The sequence below is a fragment of the Chiroxiphia lanceolata genome, chromosome 2, assembly GCF_009829145.1.
Source record: "Chiroxiphia lanceolata isolate bChiLan1 chromosome 2, bChiLan1.pri, whole genome shotgun sequence".
NCBI lineage: Eukaryota > Metazoa > Chordata > Aves > Passeriformes > Pipridae > Chiroxiphia > Chiroxiphia lanceolata.
Genome location: NC_045638.1, coordinates 59,545,388 through 59,570,411, shown reverse-complemented (window position 1 = coordinate 59,570,411; position 25,024 = coordinate 59,545,388). Strand labels below are relative to the sequence as shown.

General features: G+C 39.7%; 1 protein-coding gene across 8 annotated transcripts in view; it reads right to left on the bottom strand.

Annotated features, from left to right (window-relative positions):
* The window catches only part of ENOX1 (ecto-NOX disulfide-thiol exchanger 1), a 361,700-nt gene that overhangs the window by 278,434 nt on the left and 58,242 nt on the right, over positions 1–25,024 (bottom strand). For all 8 annotated transcript variants that reach the window (XM_032680006.1, XM_032680004.1, XM_032680003.1 and 5 more), the window contains exon 2: positions 6,907–6,980. The gene's annotated coding sequence lies outside the window, so the exon portion shown is untranslated. The remainder of the gene's footprint in view (positions 1–6,906; positions 6,981–25,024) is intronic.

Genomic DNA, 25,024 nt, shown 5'->3' with positions numbered 1-25,024 from the left:
AGTATCATACCTATAGAAAAAAGAAAAATTAAAAATATAAATAAATAAATAACCCAAGAAGCTGAAGAGGATACTTTCTTCAACTGAAGTTTTAGACAGATTTATGCTGAAATATTAATTTGCTTTGATTCTAAGAATAAAAAAGCTAAAGTATGTAAGATACCAATGCAGAAAGTCTATTTCTAAGGAAACTTTCAAAAAAAACCAGCTCCTGTTTGAAAAATTCAGTCAATCCTCAAATGCTTCTTAGTGTTCCTTAGTCCAATTAAATCTCATTACAAAACAAAAAATTGTACTGCATGTTCCAGCTTTGGCTCTGAAAAATGCCACTTTCAAAGGCAGGAAACATCTTTTTTTCAAAACTTAGCTTTATTTGGAAATAAGTAACAATTCCTAGCTAATATGAGCTATTCATTTATTTTTCATCAGATGCCTTCTGATCTCTTAGCACAAAGTTTTTCTTCATTTCTGAAAGACATTCTATTAGCACTTGTTTTGATATTGAACATGACAATATTTAGGTAACACAGTGGGCTTTTCTATGTAAAATTTAAGCTGTGAAGATACGCACTTGCAAAAAGGGCAATTACTCTTCAGTTTCATATTTTGAATATGCAAACAAGTTGCTTGTGAATTACTGGCAGCTACAGCTCAGGCTCTGACACTGAACTGTTATTAATACACAAAGCAATTAATTTAATTATAAATATGGGGAAAATATCAACACTATTTGTGTTAGTTAGTTACTAGAAGGTAAAATACTTTGTCAGCTGTAATACAATACAAATTGTTGTAAATTGTTCAGTACAATTATAATACACATATATTCAAAGCACTACAGTTTATATTCTAGGTCTGTCCTCCTGGGATCAATTTATGATACTTTATGCTGGGTAGTCTGTCTTGACAAAATAAGGATACTTTGTTTACATGTTGCTACATTTGGCTATCACACACTTAATGTGTCTGTAGGATTACAGACCCAACCATTGCATCGTGAATAGGGATACACATTGCTGGGATGCACAGAGATGGGAAGCAGAAGGCATTGATAGTGTCTATACAGAGAGCACCACATGAGTGTGCATCTGCCTCTCCAATTTGGAAACACTTTCCTCAAGCAAATGCAGGAAAAAAGCATAACAGGATCAACAGTAGGTGGTATCCATTTCTTCACTGTTGGCATTGGTTTCTTGAGTGTTTAAACTAAAAATCCCACTTGGACATTTACTGTCTTCACCCCATGCATGCAGGGGATGTAGTGACAGGCAGTGACTCTACCATGGAGGCTCAGGAGATCTACAGAAAAGATCCCTGCAGACAACAGCCAGCTAGGCGACTAATGCAACATGGACAAAACACACATCATAAGGGGACTGCTGCTTTCTTCCATATTCAAATTCATTAATCCATTTAAGCGGAAAAAGTGCCTTCATTTTCCTTCATTTTCTTGCACTTGAGCTTAAACTTGTATTCAAACTGGTATTATAAACAGTAACAAATCTTAAACAAGACCATTTCAAAGCTCCTTATTAGTGCTTTATTTTTGAAGTCTGACAGTTGTGTAACATGTTATTGACATCCTCAACTAATAACACCATGTGTTACACGCCATGTTCAGCAGCTTGACTCAGCCAAGGCTGGTCCACTTAATTAGGGGAAGCTGCTCCTAGGTTCCCAGGTATCAAAGTGGCATCCTTGTAAATACACATTTACACACAGGTAAATACTTCCTAGCTCTGCAAAGTGAGACAAACAGTTGCAACAACACATCAATTCAGAAAAGCGAAATAGCTTTAATGCATAACTTCTTAGCGTAACTTTGATAAATAGAAGGGACAACAGCCGAGGTCCATATAACTAAATACAACAGAGTGCCTACATGGGGAAGCAAATTAAAAATGAACAGGGAATTGCTAAAAGCTGACACTTTCCCAAATCAAACCAAATTGCTACTGCTGAGTTCATACTGACTGATGTACAGTCCTGCTTTATTTCCCATGCTCCACGTGGCTGATTCAAAGCTCACTGAGAGCAATACTGTCCTTTCTGGATGGAGCCTCAAGTAAGAGCAAGAACTGACAAAACAACTCAGTTTAATTAACTAAAACAATTCTGTTTCATATCATTACCAATGGTCTGGATGAGGGGATTGAGTGCACCCTCAGTCAGTTTGCAGAGGATACCAAGTTTGGTGGGAGTGTTGATCTGCTGGAGGAGATGAAGGCTCTGCCGAGAGATCCGGACAGGCTGGATCAATAGGCCATGGACAATTGCATGAGGTTCAACAAGGCCAAGTGCTGGATCTTTGCACTTGTGTCACAACAACCCCATGCAGTGCTACAGGCTGGGGAAGAGTGGCTGGAAAGCTACCTGATGGAAAAGGACTTCGGGGTGCTGGTTGACAGCTTCTGAACATGAGCCAGCAGTGTCTGGAGAGACTTTTCTATGAAATGGTGGAACGATAAGGGAGGAGTCCTTCCCTACCGGTGTTATAGTTACAAGTCAGGGAAGAGAGCTATAGTGATGAATATTCATAGCATTATGTCATCTGAAGCAGGGGGGTACCCGCTCAGCACAGAGAGTTGGAAGGGGCGGGGTTTTGCCACATGTAAAAGTTGTTCCGCGGTCTCAGCCACCAATGGAAACCGTCCCTGCCTTGCAGGGACAGCAGCAAAGCCGAGAGATGCTGCCTCACCCCCACGGCCTGCCCAGGACAGCCACTGGAGCACTGCCACCACCCACTCACCACACAGAACCACTGCCTGTGCCAGAACCCCTGCCAGTGCTGGGACCACTGAATCAGAGAAATCAAAAGTGAAATGAATCGCTACCGCCTACAGCCCAGCCAAGCCAAGCGGGACAACACATGGCAGGGAACAAAGAGATTCCAAACTGGCACCACCACTGCAGTTAAAACCAGAACTAACCAGGTGGTGTGTAGCAGCCAGTTTGGTAGTATGGTTCCTTGTGAGCAGTGCAATTTTCCTGGGTTTTTGCTTTTGTCCCTGTTCTCCCATTGTTTTCTTTTGTTTCGTTGGGCAAACGGGGGATGGTGGCAGGGAGGACCCTCTGCCATTCTTTTCCCCCTTTGTTCCCAGGGGACCATGTGAAGCAGAGAACTCCCTTTTCTATGGGTAAGCCATTTCCCTTATATCCTTGTGGTGCTGCTGGTTTTCCTTGTTAGTAAACCGTTATTTTTTCTCTTATAACATCCTCGCACTTTTTGTCTATCTCACGAGGGGAATAAAAAGGGAAGGGAGTTCATTTTATTGGAGTTTCTGTCCCAGTATTTGTTTATAAACCAAGCCAACTGGTTACAGAATAGAAGAAGATCCATGCATGACTTTTTTCTGGTAACAATACTAAGCACAAAGGCAGTTTGAAAGTGTTTCTGAAGAGGTAAAATATTTATGTTTTTCAATAAAGCTCAATTCAGAATGCAATTCAGTCGGTACCCGTAAGTTCTTTGTCTGATCAGAATACGCTCTTTTTCTTTAAGGAAGACTATTTTGCTTAGTTGGTATAGAATATGTATTCAGTATCCTCCTTCCAGGTGTCACTTCTCAACATGGTGTAAGTCGCTCTGCACTTCTGGAGGGGTCTTGTGAGCTGTACACATCTGCAAGACTACCAGCCACCTTCCTGGCCCCTACATCAGGTCATGCAACATATTGGGTGACCCAACTGCAGAGGACAATCAAGGGACTGCCCCCACAATAGGTGACTACTGCCTGCTGTCAATTGACAGCAATGCCCTTGCAGCAGTGCTGAAGAGCTCCATGCCCTGTGACAAGGCTTTGTTCCATGGACAGAGGAGGCACAAGCCTTCCAACTGAACTTCCCAGTTTTTGGCTGTTTGTCACCATTTAACATTATTTTCTGTGTTTAATGTTTCAGATTTGGGTGTAGTTTAAAAAAGAAAAGGTTAGAGCATGCCACTTATTCCTCCAAGGTTTCAGAACACAAACTTTGCAGTTCTTCTGCAGTTTGGCATAGTCTGCTGCAATGGAAGACAGATATCTGTCTGCCAACGCTTAAAGAGGACCAGATTTTTTTGTTTAGAAATTTTAGCTGTTTAGCACTTGCAGTCGTACAATCAGCCAGACCAACCCTTCCCTCTGTAACAAGTGCATACACAAATGAACAAGGGAGACCACTGCCTGCGCAGGATTCATACATGCAGAGATGTCTGGGCTGAATTGGGACTGCCTTGATGGTTACTCTTGGAAAGGAAGGGGTCAACTTTTTCTAACCTGGCTTGAAAAGCTCTGAAACTCACATACCTTTCTACCATTTACTGAAAAGGAAGGAAAACAAAGTTGTCCAGTAGCCTTTTCAGCTAATGTCAGACAGGAAGGTTTGCTAATTCTGAGTCCTTCCAAGCCAAACATCTGAGGAAAGCTCTTGAACTGGTGCTGCTCTTGCTAAATCCGCTGTGCTCCTTTGCCCACTGATGGCTGCCGACTTAGACTGACCTCAAATACTCCAGTTTCCTCCCCCCCAGTGTTACAGTTGCTCTCTGCTATCACACCTGATTTTTCACAAAAGTTTCTGCACCTTCCAGGCTTGTCACAAAAGCCCTTTGAGCATAAGCTGGAGCCAACTTGACACAACAGATTTTGTTTTTCTCTCAGAGACACACATATGCCACAAAGACTGCAGTTCATCACCTACGCACTGCAAACACTCCTGAGCACACCCAAGTGGGATAGCACTTTCTCTTTTGTCACCCTTTTTTTTTTCCTTTTAAAGTAAAAAGTTGCTTAAAGCAAGTCTGCTGAGGTTAAGTTCCTAATTTATGCTCAGTGAGCTGTCTTGCGCTGTGTCCAAAACTGGCACAGAACCATTGCAACTTTTCCTGAAACCCTGTGCACAGCCTGGGAAATGAAGCTGCTTCTTCTGCTCTAATATCCGTTGAGCCGGAATACTTCAGCGTTTCAAGATTTCTTCCTTATGCAGAAGGGTGGTGCCTGCATGACTGTGTGCATGCAGGGCAAAGTTTCCAGAAGCAATGGAAAGTAAGCCATCCCACAAAAGTCCTACAGTGCTTACTCCTTTCTTCCTTTCTGCATGACATCTTGTGAAAAATTTAGAGAGGAAACGAATGTTAACAACTGACAGGCACTGGGCAGTGTCTTGAGGAAAGCAGGGAAATGCGCTACTCTACGGACAAGGGCATGGCTAGTGGGAGGAGAGCAGCCAGACGTCTGGTTTGCTCCCAGCTGGGGATTAAGAAGTCACAGGTGAATCAAGGCCACGTGCCCTACTAATAGCAGCAGCTTCCAGCTCAAAATAAGAAGCAGGTTCACACATTTGTTCTCCAGTTGGGTTCAGACATAAGCTGCAACACAGATGTTCACAGGGCACAAAGGGGACACCCAGCAGAGCTGGCTGCAAAAGAAAATTTACAAGAATGGCAGCAAGTTGCCTTTTATAGCAGGCTCTCTAGAGAGGCACTAAAAGGGAAGCTCATTCTGCTATGATTTTTTTTTTCTGAAGCTCTTCCTTGTGTAAGGTCACACTGCTGCCCATCTCCAGAGACTGCAAATGAATTAAGAAGAGGAAAAAGCAAAAAACATGGAAAAGCAAAATAAAGAAGCAAACGAGAAAACAAAGCAGAACAAATGAAACCAAAGAAATGTACCACAAAGGGGAATAGATTAAAAGGAGAGTAGTAAGGGCATATCAATAGATATGAGAAATATTAGGAAAATGCAAACATCGGAAACACTGAAATCTTTTGCACACACTCGAAAAGAATGATTAGATGTAGAATCCTCTAACAGGCCTGAATACAGGTCTGAACATCCAAGAGATCTAGTAGTAGAGCATTAAGTAATCTAGGCAGGTACCTGACCCCATACATAAAACTGAAACAATGGTTCTTCTCCAGCTTTTGCCAGATATCTTGGGACCTACAAGTGAAGCACATTATGAAGATATGCTGCTTTCAAATTCTTACAGAATAAGCGACTTGCTGCAAAAAAACATTTCTGTGGAAGAATCCTCTACACTGAAAACTGCTTCTGGATTTTTTTCATAAGAATTCAACCTCTTCCCAGCTGTAAATCTCTTTAAAGTTTCTCATACTGATCAAGGTAAGTTCAACTGTTACATTCATGTATTCAAGAAAGATTTTACTCCTTTGAGCTGAGACTCAAAAAAAATTGTCTAGGTCTATAAACTCTTTGGAAACAAGAAAAATTTCTAAATCTTCTCCCATTTATCTTTCTCCATTGCTAGGAGCTCAGCAGAGTTTCAAATACTATAAAGTGTGACCCGACTTTTAAAAATTACATCACCTAAAAATTGCTTTGCTATATGCTAGAATGTATTTCTGAAATTGCCTGAATATTTTCTGTAATGACTGACGTGAGATATGAGTTTCACTGAAACAACTGAGAAAATTTTCAGGAACTTCAACGTACTCAAGTTTTCAACCTTTATGGCCATCTTCTTCCCAGGATTTAGTTGCATTCGTACCTTTACTACCTTCAGCAGTTGCAAAGAAAACCAAAGCAAACACAGAGGTAAAGCTAGAAGAAGCACAGCCTCAAGTATGGAGGGATCTAGACTAGAGCTACTTCTTCTGACTCACTGATTTTACCTTCAAAACTTCTACCTGCTCATGGAGACTCACCTTTTTGCTCATCTGAAGTTATTTGTGGGTTTGGCTACACATTTATTTCTGACTAACTGTGAACATCAGACCCTTCTGAATTTCTACCCTACAAAAAACATTTGTGCTATTGAAAATTCAGCCTACAAAGATCCATCATTCTTTCCTATTCATAGCAACTGAGATCTATCAAGAAGTTTAAGAAGTTCAGCATTAAACTGTCAACAAAACTCACACACTCCCAATCATCCAACACAAAACATGAATGTATCCATTACACTTACCTATTTATTGCAGATACTTTCCAAGTTTCAAGAAGCACATAATCAAGAATGGCTTCAGGTTCAGAATCCAAGATCTGAAAAACAGATTATATATATATATATATTTAAAGTCATTAAAAGTATACGGTTTAAGTATATAAAATTCAAAAAATATTGTGCAAAATTTCTATTTAGAAATGAGTTTATGAACTAGTACTTCTGAAGTTGTGCATCACCTGAGAAATGTTCTGGGTGATAACAATGATGGCATGATAATTTACAGTGTATTTAAAGTACATAATATTGTATAGATTCTTAAGCAACTTCTACACACAAGTTCAAAATAAGTAGAAAACTGGAAAAAAAAAAAATCAAATTTTCCATTGGCAATTTTGCTACAATTACTTGCAATGAAAAAACAAAACCAAGATATTGAATATGAAAAAATGCCATTGGCACATCAGAAAATATAAATGATTTAGGAAACCACAAGCATTCTTAAATACATTTAAGCAATATTCTGCCTTTAACTTGGAGCAAGACAGTGGCATGAATAGGGAAACCACATGAAAAAGCAAGAGCATCATTGTGTGCATTACTTCTTTACTGTCCAAAAATGCTGAACACAGAGGTTCTGTTACAGGTGTGAAATTCTGGATGCACATTCTTGTAAGGATACATATAACATCTAATCACAATTAGTCTCAGAGTCTCTGTAAATTTTCCTGGTAATTCTCATGCAGTGACCCTGAGAGCAATGCATTTGATAAATCTAATGTGCTTAAGAAAGCAAAAGGGAGGAGGAAGATGCACTGGTAGAAAGAAACAGGCTCAGCAGACCAAGGAAAGACACAAAGGAGAAAGAAAAAAAACAAAAAAAGGAAGAAAGTTCATGTGTCCAAATGCACTTGGTCCAATCTCTGTTCTGGATAATCACCATTATGAGTACATGCTGTACTGAGTATTTCTGTGGCATCATTAGCATCTTTGCACTCTGCAACAAGAAACACCATTTCACACAAGGCTGCTATGCAGTCCCAGCTCTTAAATATAATTAGGAGTCTATATTAGAAAAAGTCTTGCCTCTTTTCTTCTCCCCCCAGTTTTGCCTGAGCTTTCCCCAGCAGCTGCAATACTGGTACCCACCACATGATTCCCAGTGAAGGTAAAGAGAATCAGTTACAGAACACTCTATACCCACTACGCATCAATGGTCACCTGGCTGGGAGCACCTCTGTGCCCCAGCTGAAGAGCAGGCATTTTCTCCTCCAGAGGCTCAGACAACCGAAGGAGTCCTAGACTCCCTCTGTTCCCTTCTGTGAGCCGGTAATTTTCAAGCAGAGAAATTAAATGTAAATATCAGCATGGATAATTATTTCACTACTCATTTTTTGCAAGATAATCAGACAGAATTTCACTCTGAGAAACAGAAGCAGTAGAAATTTTTATCCAGCAACAGCATGAAAGATTCTGCCAATTCTTCTTACAAAAGCAACAGTTCATTGATTTGTAGCTGCTGCCTACTTTCATGTGCAAGAACAACAACAGAAATCCCTCACTGGTCTTCTCTACATATTTTCAGGCAATCGCTACAAACATGACAACTTCTAGGATTATTTATTCTATGCACTATGTTTCCATTCCTGCTGTCGATGTCAACTGCAGACAAGCCAGGCTCAGAAGTTCAGATTCAACCACAAAGCCATGAGTAACACCACTACATCTCTACCCTTTGCATCTCCTACTCAGTTTCCCAAAAGGGATTTCCACAATAATGTATAGAGTAGTCACAAAGAGAATGTCATTAAAGTTAATGTGAAAATCAGCCAAATACCACTTAAAAAGGAGTGGGAGCTATTTACTAGATAATACCAATAAAAATTTGCAAGATCAGAGGGTGGCCTGAAGTTTTCACTTTATTTTCTACAGTAATGTCCTCCAGTTTCTCTACATATTCTTCTTCATCAGTTAGCCTGGTAACTCCTTTTCCACACAGAATCACAGAATCACAGAAAATCTCCAGCTGGAAAGCACCCATAAGAATCATTGAGTCCAACCCCCTGCTCCTCGCAGGACTACCTAAATCTAGACCAAACAACTAAGAATGCTATACAGATACTACTTGAATTTTGACAGGCTTTGTGCTGTGACCACTTCCCTGGGGCCCTGTTCCAGCAACTGACCACCCACTCAGTGAAGAACCTTTTCCTAAGGTCCAATCTGAACTTCCTTGGATGCAACTTCATTCCATGTCCTTGTGTCCTGTCACTGGTCACCAGAGAGAGGAGATCAGCGCCTCCACCTCCGCTGCCTCTCTTGAGACATTCCCTAAGCTATGCTTTCCCTCTTACTTATTGCCTTCATTACTTACTCAATTCATGGCTGCCCATTTTACCTTCACTTGCAAGGCCTCTACAGGTGACTACAAGCACTCATCTTACCACACCCTGACATGAATTACCACTCATCAGATGAAGCACATTAACCACCTAAATGTATGCTATTCCCTGGCTGTAACATCTTCAGTCAAGTGACCTTCATGACAGGTAATAGATTCCAGGGACTGAACTGTCAGGTCCAGCAAAATTTGTGTCATAAAGGTAACCTTCAAACACTGACCAGGTGTAAAATTCTACTAATTCAATAATGCATGAAATTATATTGCTCAAAGACACATCTCAAGGGATTGTTGACCTGAGAATATTTACAGAGAAATGTTACGAATTATTGCATGGCTGAGATAGCTCTATGACAGAACATTTGCAACCAAAGATAAGAACAATTGTGTGTAAGTACAAGCACACAATTTGCTGTGCATAATATTAGCAGTGTTTATTTTAGAAATGACTACCCACCTGACTGTCCTAAAAAACCTCCTAGAGTTGCTAGAAGATGCCAGGGAAAGTTTTCACTTGTAGCAGACTTTCTATCTTTAATAACACCAGCTGTCAGTTTTACGAACACATCATGCCCTTCACAGTTACCCCATAGTCTGCAAACATGAAAAAAACCCCAAACTCTCCAACAGTTACTAACATCTGCTTCATTTACTGGTTCTGACAAACTGAAGGACATAGGCATGATTTAACAGATTGCTCCTCGCAAAGAAACCATGCAGTCCACAAAAGGATTCATCAAATGCCCCTGTCAGAGAGCTTTACAAAGTGTAGCTTAATGAATGCATGCAAATTACTATAATATATAAATGCCTGGTACCACTTCAACAAGTAATGTGCTTATGAAATCTATGGAGAATGGCAAGATAGATCAATCTAATTTGTCTTTGAAATAAAGTGATTTGGTTTCCTCCAGGTAATTTCAATCTCTCTTTTTTTTTTAATGCCTTGAAGCACGCATTATATACAATGAACCACTGCTTTAGACCCTAGAAGATGTGATTATTCAATAGAAAAAGCATTCAGCAACAGACAAACTGGAAGCACACTGGTACACTTCAATATTTTCCTTCAATGTTTTGACATGCTGGCATTTTTAAAAAATTGTTTTTTCCAAGCCTTGCTGCATTTAAACAGCCCCTATTTTTTTTGCCATTGCTTGATGTGAGGTTGAAGCCTGACTGTAAGTCAGGCTGATATTTACAGCATGAGGAAATGCTCAGATGCAAAAGCACATCAGAAAACAACATGCATCCAGGATGATCACTGCTGCTGCTGTTTTCAACATTATTGATCTAGAAATCTGATCTTTTTTTTTTTTCCATCAAGATAAGGAAAGCATAGCTTATGAGCTAAAATGATTTTCGATGAACAAAAAGATCATTTTCTAGAGCTTTATTCCCCGTGAGAACTGAAAGTTCTTTTTGCTGACTTGAAAAAAAAAAAAAAAAAACAAAAAACCAAAACCAAAATTCTTTTCAGTATTTTGTCAAAGAAACTAAAACCCACAATCACCCTTTAAGAATTTGTGTAACAGAACTTCTCTAGTTTTTTTATTAAAAAAATAAATAAATATGAAAAAGAACACAGGACAATAAGCACATCAGAAACTGGAAGGTGCAAAGTTTCTGGACCTTGGCTTTACTATTTAGGTCAGGTCAGACAGGTGTGAAAGTGAAAGAGGACTGAGAAGTACCATGATTATCTCCTTGTAAAGACTTCGTTTTCCCTGAAAATATCAGTCAGAAGAGCCTAGCCACAGCTAGGATTCTCTGAGGGCCATTTTTCGAAGGGTGAGTAGGACCTCTACTGAAAAAAAAAAAGAATGTAGAAACAGTGATGTCTTAGAGTTGAGATGGATTGTATCACTGTTTCTGCACTCTTTATTTTTCAGTAGAGGTGCTACTCACTGTTTTTAAAGAAGTCCTCAGACCATCATGTGTACTAACATAGAACTGATTCTTGAACATTTATAATTTTCAACCACCTTCTTACACGTTCAGCATCCCCCCTCATCTACAAATGAATTCTATCTATGAAAACAGAACACAAATTGTCTGGTCTCTTCAGTCACGCTCTTCTGAAGTCTGTGACAGACCAGGTCCAGGTTGCAGTTTATCAGTTCTTTTACATGGTATTTATTCGGCCTACAACCCTCTACCTGGAAGATGCCTATCCCATTCTACAGAATTCAAGTTTTCTTGAAATCAAAGCAACTCTCATGCTGGGATCACAAAAGGAAAACAACCAAACACTAAGTAATAATTTCCTGGGTTCTTGGTTATGTTATGGTGGGAGAAATCCTAATCCAGCAGTCTAATAGGTAAAATAAACAGTTTCAACTTTTATTTTATATCATAGAATGACAGAATCATTTACATTGGAAAAGACCTATAAGATCATCAAGTCCAACTATTAATCCAGCACTGCCAAAATCACCATTAAACAACGTTCCTAAACATCACATCCACATATTTTTTAGATACCTACAGGGATAGTGACTCAAACACTTCCCTGTGCAGTCTGTTCTAATGCTTGACCATCCTTTTGCTGAAGAAATTTTTCCTAATATCCGATCTAAAGCTCTCCTGGCACAACTTGAGGTCGTTTCTTCTTGTCCTATCGCTTCTTACCTGGGAGAGGAAACTGAACCCCACCTGTTTGCAACTTCCTTTCAGGTAGTTGTAGAGAGCAATAAGATCCCCCTGAGCCTCCTTTCCTACAGGCTAAACAACTCCAGTTCCCTCAGCCACTCCTCATCAGACTCGTGCTCTAGGTCCTTCATCCATTATGTTTCTTGTTACTCCAGAAGGAATTGCGGTTACTGTCAAAGCTAGACACAAGTTTTGCTCGGTGCCTTAGGCAAAACGACCAAGATGAGCAGTACTTGGTGCAGGATTCTTTGTACCACGGGACCAGAGTTTCTGCACTAAGAATTAACTAAACTGTAAAATAAGAGTATAGGTTGGAGCACTATGTCAGAAATGTATTGTGATCTCTTAGTTTTAAAGACATTAACCTATAAAATCCCTTCCGTTCTGTTACATGAAATATTCAGTATGTGCCAGGCACTGGGGAAAATGCTTTTATTTCTGTGCAAATGAATATACATTAGAGTGAGTATTTATAACATTTTTCTAGATTTGGATTTATATAACTGACAATCAAGGGGCAATATCTTCAACACTATGTATCACTTCTAGATGCCAGTTAGCAATATTTACCAAAGCAGGCTGTTTCTCATTTTTACATCATTTCTTTGTATTCAAATTTGCAAGATCTTAGGTTCCCCAGCTTTGCATTCAGTCGAAGACTAAAACTGGGGAATAAATGGACATGACAAACCTTCCTTTACTATACCTCATTTCTTAAAATATCTCTTTCAGATTCCATCATTACCATCCTTATTTTAAATTTGTTCCTTTTAGAGTAAATCTACAAGTACAAAAAAATGTCTCCCCTTTTGACTGTGCATCAAGGCCAAGAGATTCACAGTTGACGTAGGTAACAAAGACAAATTAAGGAAACTGCATGTCATACCTTGTCTCTTATCTCTCATATAAAATTATACTAATCATTGTAGGTAAAATTAAACCTTCTAACTTCTCCCTGAAATAGAGAGAAAATTATTATCATTGGGAGTCAATCTTCTTACAGCTCCCTTAAGATGTAACGTCTAATAGATTTTAGGGTAAAAAAAGAGCCTCTTACACAGATTTCAGTTTCAGTCGAATAAACCAGCTTCAATAAAGCATATTAACCTGCAGACCATCACTGACAAAATTATACTGTGTGTACTGGAGTGTGCTACATGATAATGCAAGAAAACATTTTTTAACCTGTTACTTTGTGGTGCTTTTTTCTTTTTCATCAGGGATATCAGCATTTAAAGTTGGGGTGCACTGCTTGAACAAAACAGGTGGGAAGCAGAAACAGTCCACCCAGTCCCACATCCCTACCCACTAACAGATTCCTGTCATCCATTGCAGCAAGGATATTCATCCACAGCTGCTTCAGACAAACTACCTATACTGGACAGCAGCATAATCAGCAAAAGCAAATGGATCTAGGCCAATTCTGAACTGATAGTGAAGTAGACAAGAAAGTGAAATCCTTGCTTTTTAGCTTCTTGGCAAGCTATTACAAACCCATATTCCCTGTTAAAAAAAGAAAAATGAGGAGGTTTATAAGATTGTAGACCTTTTTCTACCCAAAGAAAGCAAATTTCTATGGGCTTAAAATGCCCTTTTTCCCTGACCTGTGGGAAAAAGACAGAGAGGACTCACTGCTCTAAAGTCTGTCTCAAAAGTAGCATCCAAGGTGCAAAGACTCACAACCTAAAATATTTCTGTGCAAGTTCAAAGTATTGAGCAACTTTACTGTGGTAGACATTTCTGAAGGGAAGGGTCCCCACCTGCCGTGACACAGGCAGAAGAAGCACACAACACAGTCACTGCTTTTGGTTTAGCAATGCTAAGCCCAAGTCAGCTTGCTGCATCTCTACAGAGTATCTGAGATACACAGAAATGTGCTGCCATCATTGCAGCCTAGAGGTTGGAACAGAAATTTCAAAGGAACATACTTTTGGGGTTTTTTTTGGTTTTAAAAGCAAGGCAGAAGCACCAAGCTGCACTATTTCAACCCAGTGAAAGACTGAGTAAAGCAGCTGAATGCGATAGATGCAATAAATTTCTAACACTTTCCCTTTTCTAATTAAAGTGACAATTGTTGGAAAACCCTGTTCAAATAATCATAAGAAATGTAAAAAGGCGTTCCAATAAGTTAAATATAGATAATATTTTCACAAGACTTGTGAGGACAACACAGGTAAGTTCGGCATGACTATGACATTCAGCTGCCCTGGAAAGTCCTTAAACACTAGAACCATAACATCTGAAGATTATGATACCTTATTCCTGCATAAAAGGAGGAATGACTCAGAACTATCCACCAGTAACATCCCCTCTCAGAATCATGGAATCATTTAGGTTAGAAAAGACCTTTGAGATCATTGAATCCAATCAGTAAGTCAGAACTGCCAAATCTGCCACTAAACCATGTTCCTCAGTGCCACATCTACGTATCTTTTGAACACCGACAAAGTTGGTTATTCAAGTACTATCCTGGACAGCCCATTCCAAAGCTTGACTGCTCCTCAAGGGACTTGTCTTCTAGACCCTTCACCGTGTTACTCAAAAAAATCCACAGGAAACAAGAGGACCATCATGCCCTCCTTGAAACAGACACCTACTGCAACAGGGGCAAGCTGCGATTCACAGGTGTTTGCCCACATTACTTGAAAGAAAGAAAAGCATAATGTTCCCTCTTGGCTCAGAAACAAACATGGAAGCTGTAGCTGTAAAGAGGAGCAAGATCAAACAATTTGAGAGGAGTTTAGGAAGTCTTCCTGAGCAGTCAGTCATGCCTGCTGCTAAAAAGAACCAAGACATCATTCTCTGAAAAATCAGAAATAATGAGGAATAGCTTATCAAGATAAGGATTATTAGCAGACAGGCTAGTGGCAGAATTAGTTCACCATGGTGATGATAAAACAGTATCAGGAAAGCAGAGCAATTTTAAGAAAAAGCAGCTAAAAATACCTGCCTAATGCACACTGCTCCAAGTCCTTCTCATCTCCAGTATGGTGATGCTTCAAAGTTAACTGTCCCAACAGACAACCCTGTTCTCTGTCTGCTAGCATCACAGTGAAGTATAGCATGCAGTGGAAGGCTTGCAGTCTCTGAGGATTCCATGTCTCTGTGAGTGATGAGGATAGCTCCATTTTGTTCCATTACTGTGAATTAGGAGCAGAATCCCATTGCCTGGCATGCTTTCAGCACAGGCTTCAGCTGAGAAAAGTCTGGGTACAGTGCCTGGGCTGCAATATTGAAGGACTGCACCATTTAGAAGGACGAACCAGTTTTTGTCCAGTTTTCTGTTCTTGCTTTGCCCAGGTGGACACAGTGTCTTTTCCACAGAGACACATGCACAACACACAAGCCCTTGCTAGCATTAGCAACAAAAGACCAAGACTAATGTCCTAAATGTTTTTTGGGAAGGGAGTTGACATCCCCACTTCCAAGGGTCTGGTAACAGCAAGGAAATTCTTACACTGACCTCGGACTGTAACCTTCTGACATCTGTTAACAACCAGAAGAAGCCACTAATCTCTGCATTAAACATCCAATAGGTGATAGTGCAAACGCATGAGCAGTGGTGGGTCTCCTTTTTAGCCTCTTTGGTAACACTATGACTTCAGATCACATGTATAGTTTATTTTTTTCCAACTTTTGTAAATGCTTCTATGTATTCTCACAAAAACTTCCCTAAATTTACCAAATTCTCTGTACAAGTTATTTTGGTTTTCTTGTCAACTAGTGCATTTGGAGTTTATTCCAGAACTTCACCTCTTGGAATGCTTGAAAAACTTCTTTTAATTTTCAGTTTAAATTCATTCAGGATTAATTAATAAACATATCATCTTGAGCAGCTATCATCCTTCAATTTCAACAGCTCTCCTCCTTCTCTGGTGTTTGCCCTCCCAAGGAATTTAGAACAGTTTTTTTCCTGGACATTACATACAAATTATAAGGAATGGAGGCTTAGCATATTTTGTCAGAAAATCTGACAGAAGGAAACCAACCACTGGGAAAGTGTATTTACCTTATTTTTATACTAATGAACAAAAGGCAGATGCTGATTTTTTTCATGGTTACTCCGGTACAAACCAGGAATGATTACACCCATATGGAGAGCAAACCATAACCTATGGCCAGCTGAACTGCATCTGAGCAGGCATCTACTTAGGGCTGCAGTGAAGACTGAGAGCACCAAGCTGTCCGCAGAAAATAAATTCCTAATAGAGGAAGGGAAAACAGTAGGTAACTGTCATGTAAGAGTCATCTTTTAGAGGACTTGGAAAATGAAAGGCATTGACCGACCACACATTTCCTTCAGTCCAAAGAAACTTGAAAACCAATGTCTCAGGCATCTAGACCTCCAGCTCTCTAGGTAAATGCTGCACCTCCTTCAGGCCAGATTGGACACTAGGAAAAGGTTCACTGAGAGAGTGGTCAGCCACCGGAAGAGGCTCCCTTAGAAAGCAGTCAGCAACAAGCCTGTCAGAGTTCTAGGAGCATCTGGACAATGTTCTTAGTCATACACTTTAGTTTTAAGTAGTCCTCCAAAGAGCAGGTATTTGGGCTTGATGATCCTTATGGGTCCCTTTCAACTGAAGATATTCTGTGATTCTATGTCTATGCAAAAGGCAAGTTTATCCAATCCCTGTTTTTCAATGTAACCATCACACATTTGTATTGAATTCAATACCATTCAAATGTGTAAGGAATGCATCAAGCCTCTCCAAGTTTCAAACCACTCTACTGCTGTTTCAAAGCTGTGGTGGCATTGCCGTGGATGACATCGAGACTTCTCACTTCTTGAACCACCATGTCTGAACACTCATACACCCAATATTTAAATACCCAAGGAAGTCTGAGGTCCAGGACAGAGACGTTAGATAGAGAGAAATAAGTGCCTCTAAGGCTCAGTTCCTCTCATCCTAAATATGGATACCTAAAACATAGGTGAATTCACAGATGAAATACACACAGCTGTGGGTCCAGTGATCATAAAAGGAATCTAGGGAGAGTAGCTTTGATGTAGGTACTTATGCTGCAGATAAGGTAGTTGAGACAAATCTTACTGATGAAGTCTGCCTTAGAAGAGCTGGTACTGAGACAGATTTGAAGGCACAAACAGTCGTTCAAAGGATGGGTTTTCAATGACACCATGATCTAATCTATAAGTTTTTATTCAGTCCAGCCTTTTCTATTTGAATATTAAAAAGAAGAATTTGAGATTTGGCTCAATGATAGCAGCAATAGAAGTCATCAGGAAGAGTGATTTATAAGAAAATATTAAATAACTAAATATAGCTATGTATAGATTGACTAAAGCCACTACTGAAAGAGAAATATGATAATTATCTACAAGCTCTGGAAGGATACACACACTAAGGATTTTTTTTAATAGGGTTTTTCAGGAAACTACAGCTAAGAGTAATGTGATTATACTGAGCAAAGTAAAATTGACAGGGGAAAAATTTCTAATAATGAAGTGTATTCTATTGTGGAATAATCTTCCAGAGGAAATTGGCTGAAGTCCAATCACATCTAAAGCCTGGACAAAGCCTGTCCATGACTGGACAAAGACCTGCAAAGAACAATCCTGCTGCAAGATGGACTAGATGACTCAACAGCACTTCTTCATTTTTAAATTCCCATAATTCCACTGTATAAAATAATCCACTAAGTTAAAGGGAAGAGGGAAATAGGCTTAGCAACAACTGCACAGCTGTCTCTTCTTCAAGGTCTACAGGCTGCAATCAGTGCAACACACACTGATTGCACTGAGGAAGGAAACATCTGTATTGATCAGAGCATTGGGTTAATTTAGGGCTACAAAGTCATGTGCCTCATGTCCCCTCCCCCCCCTTAATAAAATAACACTACCAGAAGAATCGACCCTGTGTTGTAAATATATCAATCATGATTTTTGCTGCACCAGCTACACATAATTGGTTTAAACTTTCTTCAGCTCAGATGCCAACTGGTGTTAAACAAAACACAAAAAATACATAGCCTGTGGGCATATATTTCCACTGAAATAATCTCGCCACTCTTCAAGGAGTAGGGCAACAATGTTTTCTTAAAGGTGTGATGCTCATTTTTAAAGCCAAGCAATAGTTTACTCCTTCATTTTGAAGAGGCTTTGACATTTTACAGCTAAAATATCTTGTTGAGAGTCTGTGCTAATATACTGTCTGTTTTCTGTTACAGTTAGGCTGCAAATAACAGAAGTCTTCTTAAAGAATAACAATTCAATTTAACTGTGGATTTGGTTTCCCTCTCCAGAGAATACTGGATGGTCTTAACAATATGTATATATACACAAAAATATATTTTCTGAAGAAAGTGCTTTCAAGTGTAACATTAGCTTTCTACAACCCATTGCAACTCCACTTTTCTCACAGCAGTTGCACTCTATAATGCTGACCAAATCCCTATACCCACTTCATGGAGAGGTCTGAGATTTCAGAGAATCTAGTTAGGACATAGAGCAGGGGACAACTTTTCTACACAAATGCCATTTGAAGAATAAATCTGCATGCCACAGGTCTTTTGTTTTGTTTTATTTTTTGTCGTGAGGGTTTTTTCTGCCTCAAGTGTTCAATTAAGCATACAACAGCAGAGACAAGATTTCTGTTTTTCAAAGGAAGGAATATTAATGGAAATCTATGTCTGCATAACAAAACAGTGATCAACAGCTCACATCTTACACCACTGATTCTGAATTATTCACGTAATTTCTCCTTGATTTCTTCCCCCTTTCTAATGAACTTTTGAAATTTTTATGTTCTCTCTTTCTTAAGATAATACTAATTCCTACTCTTGGCAATAGAGCTAAGGCAATAAAGTGGCAGCTGTGTCCTTGCCGTCTACCTGCACCTTGCCTTAGTAAAGGGAACCCACTGCTTATTTAATTGGTCTGAACGCATGCTGAGAGAAAAACCATCTGCTGCATTACAGTTCAAAGGGGTTGGACACATACTGCTGTTGGACTGGGTTCAAAGAATGGCCTGAGCTGTCATAAATGATGGAAGATAATCAGTGGGAAAGCACTGGGGGACAAGAGACTGGTCCGTGGACTGCAGGGGTGCAAGTACATGCCTGGAGCGGCAGGCAGGGATAGAAGGAGCAGACAGGGAATGGGCCCACATGAAGCAGCATTTTATCATCTTCAAATGACCACAGAGGCAGAAGACACTTTCTACCAGAATGTCCTAAGAATGTGAAGAACTCATTTTATTCTGTAGCTTTCTTGGCAACTTGGTCTGAGCTCTGTAAGCAAAGCCAGCAATAAAGTCTCTGCTACTGCCCTTGGGCTTCTTTTCCACTTGATGTCTAAGCAAAGAAAAAATAAAAAAAGACCAAGATACGATGAGATACAAGAATGGAAAAAAGCTGATTAAAGCATTTTCCAAATCCCACACAGAGGGGCAGAACAAGGAAGAAGTGAAATTACTCTAGCATCATGCACTTAGTCTAACAGTCAGCATTAGGTATCAGAAATTTTGGGGGTCATTGATTCAGTGTGATCACTTTTAGGAAACCAAAACTGTCTGATATGAAGTCTCACCACAAGCTCAGATTACTATGAAGTAGGTAAATGGAAAATTAAAGAACTGAAAGGAAAAAAAAAAAAAACAACTGAACTCTCCCCCCAAAAAACACCACACCAAACCACTTTTATTCAACTGAAAAGGATAACTTGAAAGCTAGAAGCATTTGGGTGATTTTGTATATTAGCCTGTAACAGTCCTACTTCAGCAGGAAATCCAGGGGACCAGGTGGTGAAATAGGAAGGAAGAAGCTGGACAGTGATAAAAGCGTGCAACAGTTGTCCTTCTTTTAGGCTAAGCAAAAGGAAACCATCTCAGTTGGAGAAATTAGGGAAGGCTCAGAATTAAAGGTGCACTTTTCAACTCCAAATTACTTGCCAACCCCTCATGCACACAGTGAGAGAAGTTGTGGGAAATTAAAATGCATGAAATTTGAGGGGGAAAACGCTTTCCTTCCTCTAAAAATCTTCTAATTTGGGAGTCTGAGTCTTGACTTTAAAACTTCGATAGCTATAGCACCTGACCTTTTCTGTTTTGAGAGGCATGTTTTAAGCTACTATCCCAAGGACCCCTCAAAGGTTTTGTTTAGATGGTTTTGAGTTTGGGGTATGAGGGGCACAAAAGGGAGCAGAAGGGGATAGCCATATTTAGAAAATATTCATATGTCTCTGCAGTGTGTCCCAGGAGTTTTTAGGGACTAAGGCTTTTCGTGGGTAGTGAGTGACACGGTCAGATCCTTGTAAAGCCAAAATGCTCCTGGGCTCCCCCTCCACTTTGTAACTGTATTGGGTCTGGCTGAGATGGGATTCATTTCTCCATAGCAGCCCTCACAGTGTTGTGCCTTGCACCTTTAGCTAGAAAGACGCTGATAACACACCAGTGTTTTGGCTACTGCTGAGCAGAGCTGGCACAGCATCAGCACTGTCTCTCAGCATTCCCCTGCCTGCCATAAAGGGCAAGATCCTGGGAGGGGACACAACCAGAAAACGGGGGTTTAGAGGTACATGTCTCATAACTTCATCAAGAGTGAAGGCCTAGGTTCTTTAAACACCACATGTTCTTCAAACACATCCCCAATGCAATCTTAAAATATATTATGGTTCTCCTGCATTAGATTACTCTATGGGTTCAGGTAAAGGGAAAAGAGTTGTCCACAAACCATGAATTTACAATACGTGTAATTAATCAAGATTAATCATAAATACGGAAGACTAAGGAGTCCCATCTTCCCCTTAGGAAAAAAGGGCACACTCTGGCACACCATCTTTTGAAAGATTTACAACGCAAGCATAGGATCATAAGGTCTGCTGGGTACACAGTGTTTTCACATGACTGAAAGAAATTTTCTTGCCACTAATAACACCAGTTTAAATTTTAATGGAGCTGTTCTGAAGGAAAATAATTAACATATGGTTGACTTCCCATATATTAGAGAAAACAATAATAACTAAATCAGTATCTTCTGTATAATTTCGGCTGTCTTGGTCATGATGAGTTGTGCATCTGACTCATCTCACAGACATGCATCACATAATGAGAACGAATACAAATCATTTGCAATGTCAAGGATTGGATTTTACGTAAGACAGAGGAAATACGACCATATTATGAGGGACTACCTAGAAAGCAGCAGCCAGACAACCATTACCTCTTTGAGTCACAGAAAATCACCGACAGGTGGTTAATTGATAATACTGTATCATGAGGTAATCTCTAAGCTCTTGGCTTGATTGCTAAGCTTCAACTGAGGGCACACAATCCTAGCTTTTCACATTGCCTCAGTTTAAGGTGTCATTCTGAACACTTGGCTTACAAGCCCTACATCCCTGCAGAGTTAAGTTCTTATAAGAAATTTGTATCTGCTACAAAGCATGCTCAAAGCAATCAGTGCCATAGAGGACTTTTTGGGATGCTATGTCCTACCAGTTATGGGCACCAGCCCAACACTAGTAAATGTCAAAGAGAAATCAGGACACTGAATCCACCCAACAAGCTCTTGTCAGGACCTGCTAGATAATGTTTAGGGATGTTAGCTGACATAAACAAAATAGGGAAATGATTAATGGCATCAAGTCTGGCAGGCAGGTTCTTATCCTAGCAGACACTTGGCAGACTGTGGGTTTGACGTAGTCACAAAAGGAGGATGTGAAAAAGCCCAACCAGATAACAAAAAATAGTCTTCAAAACATATGCCTCTACTTGGGATCATATTTATTAACACAGCAATTCAAGCAGTCTTATTCTTAGAACAAGAACTAAAATAAACAAAACAATCTGTTAGAATACCATCAGTTAATCACAAGGTCTCCTGTGTTTCAAAAGGTATCTAAACAATCGTCCACCCCTTGTCTAGGTCCCCCCTAATTTCAGTGGAGCAAAGTGAGGAGCTTATAGCAACTTGACTCCTGACTGAAATGGCTGGTGAAGGACCTAGAAGTAGATGGAGTAAATTCAAGTTGTTGCTGTATCTCATTTCCATACCGTGTGGGGAGAGATAGGTAATGCCAAAATGCAATGCAAAACATATCTGGGCTGAATCACTCTCTGAACCTGTCTCCTTAGCTATATGGCAAGAACTGGCACCTAACGAACAACCAGAGGATCAGATCTGGATTCACCCCACTTCCATCTTGGCACAGACTCCATAAAAATTTAGCATGCCAAATGATTAGTCCACCCTTCATTTAACTCAGATGTCCATAAAATGACTGCTGGGGTTCAGAAAATATGAGTGGTGTGGTAGACAAACTTCTGCTTCCATCAATCAGCTTTTCATTAACATCATTCATCCTGTCCTCTATATTCTGGAAAAATCTGCTTTCTCTCTTTACCATGCAAATACCACTTACATAATAAATACTGCAACACAATAAATCCTTCAGTGTCCCTTTTCCTTGTAGGGAAACTGTCTCTGCACTGCTTTATGCTGAAAATATTTTTCAGACCTCAGCACAGGCAGTAACTGTGATATTTCCTTCCTGTGCAAGTATATCCAAAGATTGTCATTCTCATTTTCTCCATGTTAAGGAAAGGTATTGCCATCAGAGATCTTCGGCTCTACCCATTGGGCTGTGAGTCATTGCATGGATGAAAGCTCCTCCTAGGATTGTCCTAGATACGAGAAGCCTAACTTAGACCTTCTTCCAAAATGAATGAAACATGAATGGCAGGCTGTTTTGAGGGTGGTTTTTTTTTCTCTGCTGCCTTGTTTGGTTCCCTGAATTATTTTCAGATATAATTTAAAGGGAAAAAAACCCAAACCAATAAATGAAAGCTCACTGTACTAGGGGCTTTCAGCCTTAGTGTATAAAAAGAAAATAACCTTGAACTCTTTTCTTCTAGGAGTGTTGCCACAGCCAGAAAATGTGATCCTCTCCTTATGGAAAATCGGTGAATTTAAAAAATAAAATCCAAGCTTGGACCCATCTCTAATTTTCATTCATCCATTCTCAATCTGTCTATACACTGAAGGAAACACTAAAAATCTCTTGTGTGCATGTGAAGGCAACCATCTGTAAGCAAAGGATATTATCTGAGTGTAACAAAGAAAAGGCAACAGAAGGATCTGCTCCTGTAGTAATTGCTGTCTGTCATTTTGAGTTGCCAAACCTGGGACCTAAAATAGCCTCCTCCATGTTTCCTTCAAGGTTTTCCTGTGTCCCACAAATTCTCTTCTGAATTGTCTTTATAAATTCAAATTCCTCAACAGTCTTGTTACTGACTTTCAGGGAAAATGCCAGAGAGACAGATTTTCATATGTAGCTCCAAGACACTTCCTTATCCTGCATTATTTCCTCCTCTACTGCAAGAACACTGCTTCTTCTGGGAAGAATTTGATTTCCTTACTTATCAACACCTTCTTCTGCATGTCAACGTGTTTCCTCTCACCCTCCTTCAGTTACATAGTGCAAAAATCCTAGAAAAGGTGAAGTGTTGTATGTGTTAATGAAAGGCTGATTAGGAATTGACTGCTAATAGCATAGATGCTGCATTCCATATTGCCATGAGATTTGCTACCAACTATCAAGCCAGAACACATGTGCACAGGTAGCAAATATACCATGGAGAGGCACTTGTGCACCTTGCTATTAGCCTGAAACAGATTTTCCAGCATCTGAGCAGTGACCCATTAATAGCTTACATAATGAAAAAGAGCACCAAAATGAGTCAGTGTGCTTGGCAAATTCAGATCATTAACCACAAGAAAACACTTCAAGTAGAAAAAGGGAGAAACACATACCCCAGAGAACGTTAAATAGAGACATATTATTAGGGATGAGGTGCAATATCCCTCTAGATTTGGCAGGATGGACCCCTTCATTTCCCACAGAAAATTCCTCTCTGAAAGACCACTTTTCACAACAGAGAACAAGATGGACTCTTGACATCATTTCCCAGGTGTCTACTTGCCAAAAAGGAACTCCGTAAGAAATAAACACGAAGATTAAGTACGTGGCTCCTGCAATTGCAGACTCACCACTGTGCCATCACAGCAGGAGCATGCAGAGATTAAGAGCAATCCATGCACACATCCATACTGCACACAGTGTGATAAGAAAAGACTGGGGCCCTCTGGGAGCCATTCCAATGGTCTGCAAGTCAACAGAGCTTCACTAGGTTGGGGCTATGGTGCTTTTCCAGTAGGAAGTTGGACCAAAAGTAAAACAAACAAGTTTTTCACCCGCCAAAAAACCCCAGACTGAAACTACAGACAAATGATTCCAGAGAACAGTGTCTCCAGAAAAAGAAAGAGAAACAAAATTCAGTAAGTCTACGACAGGGCTGCAACTGTTCCACTTGAGCAGTGGTGACAACTCATGGCCAATATATGCACATAGAGTGGTATCTGGCTATTGCAATGGTGGCCATGTACCAGCTTGAAATATCTGGAGAGGCTCTTATACCACAGCTTTGGAAAGCCTGGGCTAAATGGTTTGACCATTTCCATGAGATATTTCAAACACTTTTTAAAAAAACTTATTTTTAAAAAGAGTAACAAAAATGCAAAACAAAAATGCAGGTTTCCATTGACCCAAATCAGTATTTATTATGTTCTACATGAAAATGCAAGTCAAAGTAGATTTCATGTTAACCCAAAATGGTTGTGTTTAAAGTATGGTTAAACAAGTTTTTTTTTTAAAAGTAAATTGCTTGCATTGCAATATAAAGGATCAGAGCACACTTCATTCTACGTGAAACAGTTTAAATCAAAAGGTTTCAGGAGACACAGTCTCCAAGATATACCAAAGCTGCTTGAAGAACTTACATTTCCTACTTTTAGCAATCTTCCACTTCTGTTCATGGTTCTCAGCCCTAGATTTTATCCTAGAGATATGACATATATGTAGCGTTTCCCCGTATTTCATTTTTATGAATTTGGAGTGACTCCTTTGATATAAAATACGTAATTTCTTCCCATAAAAGGCCAATACAAGGGCCATTTGACAGGACAGGATGTTGCACTACTGTTTGAGATGCCTATCTTGGCAAGCAAGTCTGATGCTACACACAATGCTCACTTGGCTTCATTTCCTTATCTATTTTATGTGCATCAACAGCT